The 17,134-nt window shown below is 36.2% G+C and overlaps 1 protein-coding gene and 1 pseudogene across 2 annotated transcripts in view; one reads left to right on the forward strand and one right to left on the reverse strand.

Annotated features, from left to right (window-relative positions):
- The window catches only part of FGF14 (fibroblast growth factor 14), a 560,160-nt gene that overhangs the window by 172,611 nt on the left and 370,415 nt on the right, over nucleotides 1-17,134 (reverse strand). The window lies entirely within an intron of this gene.
- Nucleotides 4,177-4,294, forward strand: LOC120592027 (uncharacterized; annotated as a pseudogene).

The following is a 17,134-nucleotide window of genomic DNA, read 5'->3' on the forward strand; positions in this document are numbered from 1 at the left end:
ATAAACTAATGCCATATTCATGAGCCTAGTCCCTACTTTGTACATAAAAACTGAAAAATTAGATCCTTAAATTATTCCCCTGAGTCCCAGTAACCTACAAATTACCACAAATTTAGTTGCTTAAAAGAACACATTTATTCTCTCAGAGTTTTGAAGGTAAGTAGTCACGAATCAGCTCCACTGGGTTTTAGCCATAATATCTATAGAACTAGTTCCTTCTCATAGTTCTGAGGAAAGAAATTGCTTGCTATTTTTTCCCCTCTTTTAGAAGCCAACTTCATTCCATGGCTTGTGGTCTTTTCCTTGCATTATTCCAATCTTTTGGTTCTGTTGTCATATATCCTACTACTGATTCTTATCCTCCTGCTTCTCTCATAAGAATCCTGGTAATTACATGGGACTCACCCAAATCATCCAGGATAGTCTCTCTATCTCAAAATCTCTAATTTAATCACATCTGCAAAGTCTTTTTCATCATGTAAACTAACATGTTCATAGGTTGCATGGATTAGAACTTGGACATCTTTTGGGTGGGGGTGGGGAATGGTATTATTCTGTCTACTACCCCTACCCTAATATCTAAAGCACATGGAAATACAGCTGCCTCACACTTGACAATTATCCATCCAACCCCACTACCATGGACAGGATAACTGCTCCAGAATGCCAGTTTTTAAATTAGAGTCATGTTTCGTACAAATATAATATTTTTAACACCAGCTGTTTACTTAATTAAATCTCTGATGATTGCTTGCTTCTGTACCCCCTTGCTTTACTCCCTGCTCAGAATCATGTTTTATTATTGGCTATGTCTCTCTGATACCACCTGCTTACCTGAATTTCTTATTACTTTAATTATTGCATCCTTCAGAAAAAAACGTACAGCAATTCCCAGCAGTTGTGGAAACAGATCCATTTTGCTCCTTTGTGCGTTGTGAGGATGCATTTTCTGAGTCCATATAAATCCATAAAGAATTTAATTTCTTGAGTTTATAACATGCCTTTCATGAGATTTAGGGCAATAGAATCAAACTGAATAAAACTAAAGCTAGACATGTGATGCTCTACAATATGCGAATTGGGGCCCAAGGCTATCACCAGATGAAGGAAATAGATTCTGAAAGTCTTATTTTCCCTATTCTGCTTTCATTTTTATATAACTGTATGGGCAATAGATAATTGCTATTTCCTTTTAGAAATTTAGCTCCTTAAGTAACAATTTGCCTTAACTGTAGACTTGACACTAACTACAAATGAAAGGTATCATTCAACTCAAAGATTTTTAAAGGAATCAAATATTTTTCACTGAATTTGATGTGGACAAATGAAGAGGCATCTCAGAAAGAGAATGTGTTAAATAAACACATTTTAGGGCCCTGCTCTCTAAATGTCTCTTTGCTCATTCATTTGCCCCTTTTGCCTTTTTATGTTGCCACTTACTTTACCTTCTGAGTTCCTACAGAGATATGAAACTGGTTTCCAGAGAGTACCCAATAGTTGCAATAAATTTTCCGGTGTGAATCAACAATAGCAAGTATTCAATTTATGTATCTATCTATATGTAGATATATTTATAACTACATATAGATAGATACATAAATTTGAAACACTAAGACACATCAGTACATAGCTCTCTCTCTAATTGGCAGGAATAAACTATCCAGACAGAACTATTCTTCCCCCAGCTACCTAATTGATGCAGTCAGCTGGGCTAAGGAGAAGACAACTCTGGCCATGCTCACAGGCTTGTGTTCATCTCTCCATAAATGAGCTTAGCGATCCTCTCAATAGATTTAGTTCCAGCAGGACAATTATCAGAGGTAGTTTATATTAGAGATTTTTGACTACATACAAGAGATGGCACTTTAGTATAAAGTTTCAAGTTTAACCCTTAGTTAAACCCTGCTACAAGAGTCAGAGCAGATACTCAAGTGCTGCTTTTTATCCATGTTAGCAGGGATAAACCAGGTGTCCTAATTCCAAGACCTTTGTTGTAGCTTCCATTTTGTGACTGTGAAGTGCTCCCTTAGGTGCCCTTTGAAGGGATATTCTACTTTCCCTCAGTAAATTCATGCTCACAGACCCTCAGCTTCTTGAGCTCTCAGGAGGAAAGTTCCCAGGGGGAAGATCTGTTTGGCTCCAGACCACTCCCAGCCACCCCAAAGCAGAGCTCGTGACCTCAGGGGCTCCACCTCGTAGGGCCAGGCACACACTGACACACCTTAAGTAGTACTCAGTTAGCGGTCGTGGAAAGAAGGAAGAGAATAAGAAAGGATTAGCCAGCCTCCGGTCCTGCACTTGTGATCTTTTTCATTCTCCATCCAACAGTAAAACATACCTACCCAGGGTCCCATTCCCTAGATAACACTGAAATTTTTCACAGGATGTGAAAAGAAAAAAAAAAATGCCTTCCCTAAAAGAAGCTACAGTTGCTCTTAAAGTATTAAGACAGGCTGAGGGGCAGAGGCATGTGGGGGCATCTTCAGACTCCCTGACTCTTGATTATTTCAATAAACAGGCAAAATGACTGTGTGAATCAGGATCATATTTTATTTCTCAATTCTAATTATTTATGGATTTGAACTGAAATCTTAATTTGTTACATTATATCATTATGCCTCATCTTTAAAAATTAGAACAAGAGTAACATTGGCGATGATCTAATCTAATAACCACACTTTACTGATCAATAAATTCAACCCCAAGGAGGTTAACTAATTTACTAAGTTAATTAATAAGCTAACTGAAAGCAGTTCCAGATCTGGATTCCATATCTGCCGATGTCATGTGCCAAGAACCTCTCGCCTACATCTCTCTACTGAGAAGAACATGGCTACACTGGAGAAGAGTGCCCATTATATTGTCCCCACGGGAGTTCTGCAACACGACTCTCTCCTCTTCCTTCTTGTTTAGCTCAGCTCTTTTGTTTTCTATACAGAAATACATACTATTCTTAAATAATCTGAATTCCCTATGACTTATTGCTTCTGCCATTTGCAAAACAGGCTCTTCTTCATCAATATATTCATAGAAAGGTAATTTACATAAAAGCATATATCTTAGTTTACATGACCAACCTTCATTCCTTAATTCACTCAATTAACAAATCTATTGAGCACTAACTCTCCATCACTATGCTTGATTCGGTATTCAGACATTAAAGTGATTCTACCCTTAAGCAACTCAGAATGTAGAGGAAGATAGCTGCATATGTATGTGGGACTAAGTATTATAGATGTGGAGTGTAAAACTTGCACAAGAAGAGTGAAAAGAGGAGTCATTTCTACATGGTGTACATCAGGAAAGATTGTCCGGGAAACAGTGACACTTTAAGCTGAGATTTAAAAGATGGGAGGTATTAACCAGGTAGACAAGCAGGGCATGGCAATTCCAGAGGCAAAATATCAAATGAGAGAAATTCCAAGTTAAGACACAGCCTAAAGTGTGTAAAACAGTCTCATACACCATAAGCACCCAATCTGTGCTGGGGAAGAGAACAAAGAGCCTCAGCAGGTGACCATATTAGGAGTCATAGCCATTTGGAGAACTTTGCACCAGCTTTAGAAACAGTTGAAGAAATAAATATTATGTAATAATTCATGGAGACATGATTTTCCATATAATTTTGCAGTATGATCCCCTTACTTGTCTAGGTATTTTCATGTCATCTCACTATTCTCCTGCTGTCCTTTCCCCATATATTTCTATTAATCTGAAAGGCAGCATCATTGGGGTTAAACAATGTACATAAAATAGGATATATGTGTGATATATGTCATTAATATATATATATATATATATACACACACAAAAATATATTGAAGGGCAGTATAAACAGTGTTTATCAGTAGGTGGTAGGTTATGGCTGTTCATTCATTCATTCGTTCGTTCGTTCATTCTTTGTAATTTTCCTCCAATTTTCTACAAGGAACATGAGCTACCTTTATATTCATAAACACGCATGTAAAGGAGAAAGTCTTTATGTTTAGCTGAGGAGCTAGCTGTATATAGCCATTAGCTGATTAGATTATTCTTTCTTCTAAATTTCATATAGTCCTATTATGCCTTCTAACATGAGAGCATATTTTGTTTATATGTTATCAAAAGCCTTGCATTTAGAATTCTTAAACATCAAAATCTATCCCTTTCTCTTTCTGCTCTAAGAGATGTAAAATAGTCTACGGCCACGCTACCCTGAACAAACCCAATCCTGTCTGATCTCGGAAGCTAAGCAGGGTGCGGCCTGGTTAGTACTTGGATGGGAGATCACCTAGGAAGCCAGGTGCGATAGGCATAAAAATAAAAAAGTAAGAGATCGTAAGCTCACAAGGTCCTTGCAATCTGTGAGATTGCAAAGGTTGCCTCACCTGAAAAAAAAACAACAAAAAAGAGAGAGATGTAAAATATTACATATCCAATAAGATCATTCAAAACAAACTAACAAATAAAAAAAATTAAAAACAACATCTTTTTCCTTGAAAAATCAAGGTTGCAATCTTTAAGACAATCTTTAAGATAGCTTTTTAGGGTGTGGGTAACATAATTCATGGGTTGAGAGTATTTACAAGGTTGATGTCATAAAGAGCAAAATTAATTTCCTGCAATAAAGTATTGCTCTTTTTATAGTCATACCTTGTCTTCTAGGTCAACAGACCTGATTTTATTTATAATACAACTCATGTCCCCATGTTCCAGTATTAATGTTTTGCTACTAACTGCAGAAATGCATCTCTGTCACTGGGATACTCAGTTCTTATGATACCCTCCGTGTGGTTATGCAATACACAGATCCTTTTTATCTTTGAGAGACTTCATCACTTGCAAATTTTCTTCATCAATTTTCCCAGCTAGTTATGAACAGTTCGATTTCATTTTCCTCACAGAACTAAATTATTTTATACTGTGACAGTCTTTGCACAGTCAGTATAGATTAAAACACACACACACATACACATACACATGCACACACTTAAATAAATATTGCTAAACCTTCTGGGTCTCTCAAGGAAAATAAAAATAACTGCTTCCACACAGAGTTCCAGAGACTAGTTTGTTAAGTTTACATTTCTGCTTCTGCTCAGAATTTCCATAGAAAAGGGCCTTATATCATCTAGTTCTATTTTGTTCTAACAATGCCATTAAGAGGATGTTTGATTTCCTCTTGCATTCTCCGATGATTTAGGACCCAACAGCTCCAGAGTCACCTCTCCTTTTGCATATGGCTCTAATTTTAGAAGGCTCTTGCTAGGATTGTCCTAAAGCCTGATTTTGTATTGTTCACTGTAATAAAATATGTTTCCCTATTCCACATGAAGTCTTTAAGTATTTTATTACAACATGTACCTTCTCTATTTATTTCTGTCCCTCTAGTTTCAATACATTTAAGTGACACTGACTCACCCATGAGAATTATTGCCAAGGCCAAACAAAACCTGTGAAATTTTTCTGCTGGTGTCTAGAATTCAAATGAACCCTTCACCCTCAACTACTTTCCTCCCTTGCCCTTACCTTCCTGAGTCCTTACAACCCACCCTCACGTCATCTTGGTTCTGAGTCTTAACACTCATTTTTTTTCTAGGCCTTTCGTTGGCAATTCAGTTAATAGTTGATACTCAATTTCCTCGGCATTTCTTCAGAATACACATTTTGATGTTCTTTTTAGTTGCGAGCGTTGGGACCTCAAAATGACGCTGCATTCATCTTAATTCTTTTAAAACCTTTGGACTGGCTGCTCACCTTGCTCCTCTTCTTTAAAGTTTAGAAGATGAGGGAGATTTTTAACTTCACTAAATCATGGATCTGGTCTGTTTTGTTCACTGTTCATTCAATATGCTTCAAGAGCCTAGTGTCACCCTGGGCCCCAGAAGTGATTCAGTGACTAGGTGTTGCATAACTTTAGAAGGTCGATTTCTTCTGGGTAAGCTGGACAGGGTGCTGATGGCCATATTAAACCCTCAGATCAGAATTTCATACTACAGAGACAAGTAGGGCAAATATCTCAACGAGTGTGTACCTTTCATTGGGCCAAGGGACTGAAGAATACAGTTGACACATCCTGAACTTTCCCAGTACACCCTGTCTTCTTCACATTATTCTCTATAATAAATTAGCTTATTTTCTCCAATAGAGATCCACAGCTCATGAAAATCACAACTTTTAAAAAGAATCTCTGTGGGTAGATATGTTCTAAGTATAAGAACCTTCTCTACAAGCTCTCTAAGATCAATTTTAAATATTAAGATATTATGTAAATGATCAGAATATATCATTAAAATTAAGGGTATATCTATTTAAAGATTTTGTAGAAATCCTTCATGTGCCAACCTACAGCCAGCCTTGCTCTGCAATTTTCTCTTAGCATATGGAAAACAAAGCTCTTTAAAGGAAAAGTCAGGCCCTTATTTTGAGCCCATTGGAAAAAGGAGCATGCTGTTCTTTCCATCAGTTTTTAAAAGGAAATCATAAATACATAAAACAGATAATATTATTACAGAATTTCATGAGAATAGTTATAAGAAAGCTTTGGTTCTTGGGTCTCATGTAACTACCAGCTGAGTTGAATTAGGCTATGTGTAAGTTTTCTAAAACAATTTTTTATAAATGAAGTTATTTGTCAATCAGTTGCCCTTACTCACTTTTGCTAAGCCTCTTTTTTTCCCCTTTAATTATAGTGAATTAATTTTTTAAAAATAAAGCACTTAGGAAGATTTCTAAGGGCAAGAATAAGGTTTTAAAATCAGGTCAAGCCATTTTCTTTTGCCTCCATGTTTAATACAGGAGACACAGTTAGAGGAAAGGGGAACCTCAATCAAATGACTTTGAAGTCAAATTTGGTGAGGTAGAAAACAGAAGCGGAAGGGAAGATGGAAAAGTTAACCTGCTATAGTGATACCTGAAGTGTTGTTTTCTCTCACTTCTATTTCTTTTTCTTTTTTTATAAATAATTGTTCTGTTGCCTTAATTTTTTACTCTATCCATTCCTATCTCTCCTTATTAATCACAATATGGAAATGACTGAATTATCATTAATAACGTTGATACTATTTTACATATTTTCTTATTACTATTTTAAAATCTGAGTTAAAATATTGTTATCCCTTAAAACATGTTCAAAAACAGATTAAAACTAACCAAAATTACTGATGTGTTTGTGGTCAGATGCCACAATCTACCCACCTCTAACTTCCCATTATTCATAAAACAAATGCTTTTTAATAGCTATACATCAGAAATTGTTCACTACAAGATTATCTTTTGTGAATACACTTGTTGAATTAGATTGAATTAATGTTATTACTTATCTATGAGTGTATTTACATAATTAATTTCTGATTCTCATTTTACATATTAGTATTCTAATCTTTGCAATGAAAGCAACCGAATATTAGTCTAAGTATTATTATTGCTTCTACGTACATAATATGCAGATACACATGTATATACATTTTGTTTGTTTGTTTTTATAATTATGACTCACTTTAATTTCACGACTAATTTACATTGGATTGTAATTGTTTGCAGAGCATGAAACTATAAACTTCCATATCCAACTTAGTCAATATTCTCAAGTGTTGACTTTTGTAATAGCCGTGGTGAGATAAGAAACTTTTTAAACACTTGCTGGTTTTAGACTTTTAATGTGCTTCATCACCAACGTAAGGAAGTATACCTTAAATAAGTCAATGATGCACAAGATGGAAGAACTCGATTTGATAAATAAATGTTCTGATGCAACATCAGAAAGCAGTCTCCAAGCTGCAGTGATATGTAATGGCAGCTAGTTCTTCAAAACAAAACAGAAGGAAATAACCCAAATGTCCATTAACAGGAAAACAGAAAACAAACTGTGGTATATTCATACACTGTAGTACTACACCTTGGCAAAAATTATATATGTATGTATGTATGTATGTATACACACACACACATATATATATGTGTGTGTGTGTATATATATATATATATTCACAAAAGATAATCTTGTAGTGAACAATTTCTGATTTATAGCTATTAAAAAGCATTATGTGTGTATATATATATATAATCACTGCTACACAGAATAACAGAATAAACCTCAAAAACATTATGTTGAGCTCTTAAGGAAGTCAAACACAAACACGTACAATAATGATTCCATTTAAAAGTGGAATCTGATATTTAGAGATGCAGAGGGGTCTTTGTCTCTGAGATGGGAAGATTAACTAGAAAGGGACAAGAGGGAACTTTCTGGGGTGCTGGAAATATTCTTTGCTTTTATTTGGTTAACAGTTACAGAGAATTTTTTATTTGACAAAATTATTGAGTTGTACACCTAAAATATCTGCATTTTAATTTGTGTATGTTATATTTCTATTCTAGCCTATTCTAGAAAGCAAAATGAAAGCTGTCCTGAAAGAATTAGAAAGAAATAAACCACAAGAGGTTTATGGGACACCGATAGAATTATTTTGAGCTACAGAGACTGGATCAATGAAAATCCTAACAAGAATATTTCAACAAATATGGAAAACAAAACAATGGCCCAAATGTTCAATATACATTCCAACCTTCAAGAAAGGAGTTGCCAGGGAGTACAGTAACTATAGTGCCATTGCTCTAATTTCTACAAAAATGATGCTCAGGGTGATGCAACAAAGCCTCTGCCTTATATGAAACAAGAAATGCCAGATGTTCAAGCTGGATTCAGAAAAGGAAGAGGCACTTGAGATCTAATCGAGAGCATTTGCTGGATACTAGAATGCTCCAAAGAATTTCACAAGAAGGTTAGTCTATGTTTTATAGACTACAGTAAAAAGCCTTTGACCGTGTAGATCAAGAAAAGCTATGGGTTGCTCTGCAAAAAATGGCCGTGCCTCAGCACCTGATCATCCTAATGTGTAACCTGTATTGCATGCAGAAAGCTACTGTCAGGACAGAATATGGAGAGACAGAATGGTTTCCTAAAGGCAAAGTGTCAGACAAGGACGCATTTCATCTCCCTGCTGTTTAATCTGTATACCGAACATATCCTATGAAAAACTGGGCTAGACTCAGAGGAAGGAGGAATGAAAATTGGCAGAATAATTATCAATAACAAGATATGTAGATGACACCATCTTACTAGCAAAAAGTAGCAATGTTTTGAAATGACTTCTGATGAAAGTGAAAGAAAAAAGTGCCAAATCAGGACTGCATTAGAATATCAAAAAGACAAAAATCATGACTACAGAAGCACACAACTTTAATACAGACAATGAAGACATTGAAATTGTTAAATATTTTGCTTACTTTCGTTTAGTCATCCAATTCAAATGGAGACTGTGGCCAAGAAATGAAGGGAAGGCTGAGACTCAGAAAGGCAGCAATGGAAAAATTAGAAAAGTTCACCGAGAGCAAAGATGTGTCATTAGAGACCAAGGTTAAGATAATCCACACGTTCATATTCCCAATTACTATCTATAGATGTGAAAGTTGGACAGTGAATAATGCTGATAGGAAAAAAAGAATGATTCATTTGAAATATGGTGTTGGAGAAGAGCTCAATGTATAAACTCTGGACTGTCAGAAAGATGAACAAGTGGGTTCTAGAGTAAATTAAGCCTGAAACATTACTGAAAGCAAAAATGACAAAACTGAAGCTATCCTACTTTTAATACATCATCAGAAGGCAGGGTTCTTTGGAAGATAGTGATGCTGAGAAAAATAGAAGGCAGCAGGAAAAGGGAAACACTAAATATTAAACAGACTGACTCCATAAAAGAAGCCACAGGCATGAGTCTGCAGGAGCTGAGCAAGGCTGTTAAGAACAAGACATTGTGGACGTTACTCATTCATAGGGTTGCTAGGAGTCAGAGCCAACTCAACAGCATGGCATGTAACACATACGCAGGTTATACTTCAATAAAGTACTATTAGAAGAAAACAACAGCAAAAGCACCTACTCAAATGAGACTGTAGCCCTGTTCACAATTATAGCACATAGAGATTCTCTGAAAGTCCATACTGCCCTATACTCTGAACTTTCTCATTGCACCCTAAGTCATCTTCGCATCACTTCTCCATTATCTTCATTGAAGACCCTCTAACAGTAGGTGGCAATTTGGGGAATATAATGTTCTCTGGATACAGAGTGTTGGATGGTTGGGTAGTTCCACAGTCCAAACTGTTACAAAGGAAACTCAGTTTTAGATTTGTTTTATACTCATGGACATACCAAAGAACATTCTGGAGCTACAGATACAATACACTAAAGTCAAAAAGAAAAAAGGAAAAGAAAAGAAATGGCAATTATTCCCAGGATTACATTTTAATAAAACATTTCCCACTAAAGTTGAAATGATAACTGAAATTCATCACTTTCTACAATTAGGCTTAGGCAAATTGTGACTGAGTTGCTGTGAAACCAATTTTCTTCTTTCAACCACTTCTGAGCTGCATACAGCAGCCTCTTGATCTCCTGATATCCACTATAGAGAGGTCACACTAATCAGGTTGACCCCTCACACCCTACCAACAGTGCTGCTGCATGCTTCTTGGTCCTGATACCCAAGCCACCCCCAACTACAATCCCAATATGCATGCAACATAAATAAAAACCAGAATGCATAGATATCTATCTAGAAAATTATCTCTTTTCCCCACAGGTTTGTTTTTTTTTGTTTTTTTGGTTTTTTTTGGTAAAGCACCCCTTGGTTGACTTCACAGATTATAAGGACCTTGTCAGTTTACAATCCCTTATTTTTTGGTCTCCCATCCAGGTACTAACCAGGCTCAACCCTGCTTAGCTTCCAAGATCAGACAAGATCGGGCTTGTTCAGGGTAGCATGGCCATAGACTCCACAGGTCTCCTAAGTAGTCATCTAACTACTGTGATCAGTTAATCTGAGAATTCATTATATGCGTTTTTTTTCCTCCTCAGGTAAGACATTTTATTTATTAATAAAAGATTTTTAAACATAACGTTTAATCTCAAAAGAATAAAATATTTGGTAGACCTGTCACAGGTCAATGAAGGGGGAGATTTCGAATTCTGGAAGGTGGCAGTGGAAAAGGTCATTTGTGGTTTCAAACATCTTGCATGAACTAACATTTATTGGACGCCGCAGCAAGAGACACTTAGCAGACATTATCTCTTTTCTCCTTGAGATAACCTTATAAAAGAGAGATCCCTTCCATTTCCCAGATGGGGAAAGCAAGAATGTTGTGCGGGGTCACAGCATCTATAGTTTGAGACCAGATCAAAGCTGCTTTTGAATGTCCAAACCATGAAGGTTATGAATATTTATGTGATAAAGAAATGAAAAGAACTTCACAGAATATTTTTTTGGAAGGAGACTTCTAGAAGTCATTTTCTGAGAAAATTTGAGTTTTGAAGAATACACTAGTCCTGCCACTCACCCCCAGGTACCCCAAAGGCCATGTCCCATTTCTGGGCACAGTGCTGAGTGATACAGAACCAAAGTTAGGGACACCAGTTGAGAGGCACGCCACTGTGGATAGCAAAATATAAGCATTTCAGGAGTATTTCAACCATTTGTAGAAATCATGGGATAAAATATTTTAATTAGTGTCTGATCCAGAAGAATCTATGGGCCACCATGTCAAGTCAGCACCAGAAATCTATCCTCAGGGAGCTTAGCTACTCTCTTTCTGTGATTCTTCTGTTTTCTAGAGCAAGGTGAGTCATGTTCTTTCTCACTGTCTCTTCAATACTTAGTACATGCAATAGATTGCCCATAATATTTGTTAGAAGATAAATAAATGATTTAATGAGAGAATACACCCAGAACATGTGGTCGAATCAGTTACTACAAACCCTTAATTTACCATCCATGGGATGTTTGCAAATGCATGTTCTTTTTCTAGACAGGAAAATTAGGGAGTATATGGGAGTAAATCAGATCAGAAAGGTCAGATTAAAGGGGTGGGATGGGGTTCCTGGAACACCAACAGAATGAAGACTTTTTGTATAGCCTGAAATACGCATAAATTCCCCTTGCTAAAAAAGATGGCACAAATTTGTCACAGTACCTTCGAGCCTGCCTCAGCCCTGAAAAATGTTTGAGAGGATTTGAAAACCTCTGTCACCGTGGATAAAATTCTCTCTTTACACCTATCTATTGGAATGGATTAATGGAACCAACTGAGGATAATGAATGTATTCGAATAATTCCTCACTTATATGACAATAACACGCAAGTTCTTTATTATAGGCCGAATTGTGTTTACCCAAGATTCATATGTTGAAGTTCTAACCCATAGTACCTCAAAATGTGACTGTGTTTGGAGATGGGGGTTTTTAAGGAGGTGATTAAGTTAAAATCAGGCCCTTGGGGTAGGCCCTAATCAAGAATGACTGGAGTTCTTGTAAAAGGAGCAAATTCGGACACACAGAGAGACACCACAGATGCATGCGCCCAGAGGAAAGACCTAGTGAGGACACCCTGAGAAGCTGAGGAGAAAGGCCTCAGAAGAAAACAAATGTGCCAACATTTTGATATTGGACTTGTGGCCTTCAGAACTGTGAGAAGATAAATTTCTGTGGTTGAAGCCATCCAGTCTGTGCTATTTTGTTATGACAGCCTTACGAAACTAACATGCTATTTGAAAACAAACTTATTCTTCCATTAAAAGAAAAAAACTCTGGAGTCAAGAAGTCCAGTCCTCACATCAGTGACACTGCTTAGCCTAATGATTGCTTTATACAAGTTTTCCAGTAAGGTGCCACTGAGGCTGGAGCCTTCACTGGTTCTGTCAGCATGGTACTGCTACGGGTATAAGAACAGGCAACTCATCAAGTCATATGTGTGACTTCAAAGTCAGGTCTTGGGAACTAAATCCATTTGTAAACATAAAGCACTCTCCTCAAACAGCCAGAGACGACTTTCCGTTATTTGCTGAATGCATAACAATGAAATTCGTTGGTGCAGAGAGAGGTCCATCATGTGTATTTACCAGGAATGACTTTTCTTAACCAAGTACTGTTAAAATTAATTATGATGAACATCTGGTTAAAGAATGTCTTCATGAAATTAATGTTTATAATTGTTCCCTCTGCTCTCATCTCATGGATTCATATTAGGGATGGACATAAGAAGAACATTTATTGTTATTCCCTAATAAAAATTTATTGCTGCGAAAATAACATCATGGCATGTGTCTCCTAATAAAATCCAAACCAAAAAGAAAATTTCACTCAAATAAAGCTAGTATTTTTTTTTCTTTTGTCAGTCAATAAGAATTATATAACTTATTTTCCTTTAAAATTTGTCCCCTTGGAATCTCAAAGCTAAATGTATTCTTTAAATATAATTGCTGTCTTCAGCCTAGATTTCTGGTATGTCTCTCTCCCTCATCATTTATGTCATTTAATCATCAGTCTTTATTTTATTCACTGTAAGCTTCTTCAAATCCTTTTTAAGAATAAGGCATAACATAAATAATGAATAAACATTATTCTTCTGAGAAAAAGTAATACCTTCATCCAGGAGCATTGGTTCTCCACTCGGATGGTTTTGCCCTGCAGAACATATTTGGCAAAGCCTACAGACATTTTTAGTTGTTGCAGCTGCGGGGGTGATGTGTGCTACTGGCATCTACTGAGTAGAGGACCTGGGATGCTGCTAAACATCATATATTATTTCTCACAGCAACAAATTATCCACCTAAACTGTCAACAGTTCCAAGGTTGAACAACCCTGTCTAAGAGCTAGCACATTTGCAACATTAGAGCAGGTTGGTAAGGATGGTTGAACACTGAATGTTTGATGAATGAATAAGTCTGGTGAGTTTCAGGTTCTATATTGAGCTCTAACTTTTCCCATGTTATACTTTCTGGTTCTAGAGAGAAAATTACTCAGTACAATTCTGTACATTTCATAGACATTCTGGCCTTGGCCTATTTTTCTCTGATTATTGGTGGCGGAGTTTCTCCAGTCCTCCTGGATTTAGCTTTAAAATTATTAACAGCACTAATATACACACACAATTATTGAATAATGATTAGAAATGGCTTGAAGCTACAGCCAGCTCATTAAAAAATGTCAGTCCATCCTTTCCCTTATTTTTGTCTGATTTCCATGATCTTAGGAGTGAAAGCACATTCTTTCTGTACATTATCCCTGACTGTCAGCCTGAATCTCATTATCCCTGACTGTAAGGATGGATGAAGAAGTTAGAATTAGGCCAGGAAGCCTCCAGGGAGTTAACACAAGACCTAAAAAGCACCACTGGCCATCATTAAGATTTGCATCTTGTGTGATAAAGCTTTGTAAAATCTCCTCACCATGCACTGATGGTATACAATCTTCCATCTTCTTCCTTGTTCTTGATTCACAGACTGCAAATGCCAATGGGTTTTGTACAACTGCACTATCCATCTGAAACAGTCTCAAGTTGAGGAGGTTTCAATGTATGTGTGACCTTACTATATGTATTCGATCTAGTTTATAGAGAAAAAAAGCTCTTGGGTCAAAAGGCCACCAAATATTCCTATTAATTGGAGATAGGGCAAAAGACTTGGCATACTTTGGAAGGAAATAGTATAAAGAGAAGGGCCAGAAAGCAAAAGAACCGTGGGATCTAAGAGAAGAGGGGGAAAAGGTGATGGGGGAGAGAAATAGAATGTTGCAGAGGGATGTTTTAAAGCAGACAGAACAAGGTAATTCACAGAGCTCTGGAGTGGGGTGTGGAATTCCTGGGCTCTTTCCTTCTTTAAATTGGCAAAACGGCCTTGATCAAGTCCCTTAACCTTTCTGGACATGCAAAATAGAGGACTAACTTTAAATGATCTTGATTAAGTCCTTGTGAATATCTCGTTCTATCAGTGCCTTGGGTTTGTTAGCAAGAAACTCAGTAATCAGCATGCCTAAATGAGTAAGCTTTCAAATACAGGATAAAGTGCAGAGAAGCAGTGACACAAGGTCACCTTTTCCTCTGGAAATATGTAGGGAGGTAGCGGTAAGGAGAGAGGTAGGGAGGCACAGATATTCAATGGAGCCATATTGCTCCAGTGGGAGATGAATGCAAAAAATATTCTCTTTGGTCATTTGTCCTTTCCAAGGTGAAATGGAAAGCGGTAGTGGGAGATACAATTGTCTACTTTCTATTTTTCCAACAAGCAAAGCTGGTGCTCGCCTTGAGGCTTCTGCACAAACTGCTTTTTTTCTATCTGAAATGTGATAAGGATGGCCCTTTCCTGTCATTCAGGTTTCCACTTCAATATCACCTCCTCAGAGATCTTCTTTGTCTATTCAATCCAAGTAACTACCTGCACACTTTAGATCTCATCTGAATTTCTTTGTCTGATGAGATCTTTTCTCCGCATATCTCATCTTAATTTTTGTCTTTATGCACTCGTGATTTTTCTCACTCCACAAGAACAGCGGCCTCATAGGTCTTGTTCATTGCTCTGTTCCCAGACCTTGGTACAGAGTAAAATTTAGTAAATATTTGTTGAATGAATAAATGAATAAATGCATAAGAAATAAAGTATGAAATAAATGCTGCAAATAAAGTGTGCATGTGTGAGGTTCTGGATGGATCAGAATATGATAAGAACAAATAAAATTCTTAGGGAGATAAGACTCCCAGTGGGAAGTATCTGTAAGATTCACAAAGGGGACAGAGCTTGATTCTGCAGGTCAAGTGAGACCTAAAGCGGCAGGAAAGAATAATCTTGTGAACCGAAAGCAGCGAAATTGTGGAGATATTGATGTTACTGGGCCTACCCAGTCCTGATGCCTACAAGTAAACAGCTTCAAATCTCAAAACCTGGGAATCATCACAAAACGAGGACAAAGGGAGCAGAGACAGGGCAGCAGTTACAGTTCCCTGTAACTGACCAATCGTTATCACTACGCACAGTCTCCACCTAGGGCGTGTGCTCCTTGTAATAGCTGTAATTGCCCAAGTTCAAAGCTAATAATCACCAAAATTCTACACTAGCACTTAATTATCCAAGCTAGATTTCTATAACTAGATTAAATTGCTATCTGTCGATTTTCATAAATTATATCGATATGATGAGACCATTTTATATCCATGCATCCTAATTTTTTCTATAGCAATACAACAGTAATATATATATATGTATATATATATATGCAAATTTTACCATATACAAGTAAAAATTTTAAGAAGAAACTTAAAAGAGTAACAAAAATCTGTCCTAAGTTTCAACAAGTCTCCTGATAGTTAAAATACACTGGGCCCTCTGCTGCCTGTTTTTGGCATTGAAACCCAGGAAGATTTGCCTAAAGCACATACAAATCTTGGAATACAGGTCGTTTTTAGTTAGGCTTTTACCCAACTCTCCAGTTAAACAATTTAAATTCGTAGGTTACAAAAAGTGTTTTAAAGGTTTAGCATACTGAATTGTCCTTAAATATTTTGTATAAATTAAGGAAAATATTTTATTTCAATTGTCTTCTATTTTCCCCCTTCTAAAGTTATGATGAATGTCCTGAAAATAATAAACCCAGGTAAGTTTTTGGTGAATTATTATTTTAAATGATCAAAAAAAAGTCAGTTGGATGACCATAAAATGATAATTGATTTTGCTTATTTTATAACACTAAATATAAACTTCTTTGTGTAAATTTATGTTTTCTATTCTCTTACTATAATAAACCTCATTTATTTTAAAATAAGAACCATCATTATGTTTGTATTCTTAGATTTATAGAGGTAAATCATTAATTGATTATTGAACTAATAAAAAACAAACATATTTTTTAAACTACAGGGACATCCTTTTAGGATATATGCCTTAGTCTTACTCGATAATGTATCTGGATGAAGGTAAAATGTTATTCCTCACATACAGTAACTGCATAAAGAATGGTGCAATTATCTGATTTGCCAGCAGTGGACACTGTTACTCTAGTTATCACCACAGAGTGACTAAGGAAAAGTCTGCTTAATATCTCAGGGAATGTCTGTCTGCTCTTTATTCCCTTAAAAAGAGCAGGAGTCAGTAAAATTGGTTACTATTCTATAAAAAATAATGATAAAATAAATTTTAGAAAAAATATCATTGTTATTCTTGGACCCTAAAGGTAATTAAGAAATAAATTTTTACACTTTAATCCATGGTTCTCATTTGATTGTTTTTTAATTTATGGAACATAGTTATTTGCTGCAGAATATCCAATCA

The sequence above is a fragment of the Pteropus medius genome, unplaced genomic scaffold (assembly GCF_902729225.1).
Source record: "Pteropus medius unplaced genomic scaffold, Ma_sr-lr_union100, whole genome shotgun sequence".
In the NCBI taxonomy this organism is placed as follows: Eukaryota; Metazoa; Chordata; class Mammalia; order Chiroptera; family Pteropodidae; genus Pteropus; species Pteropus medius.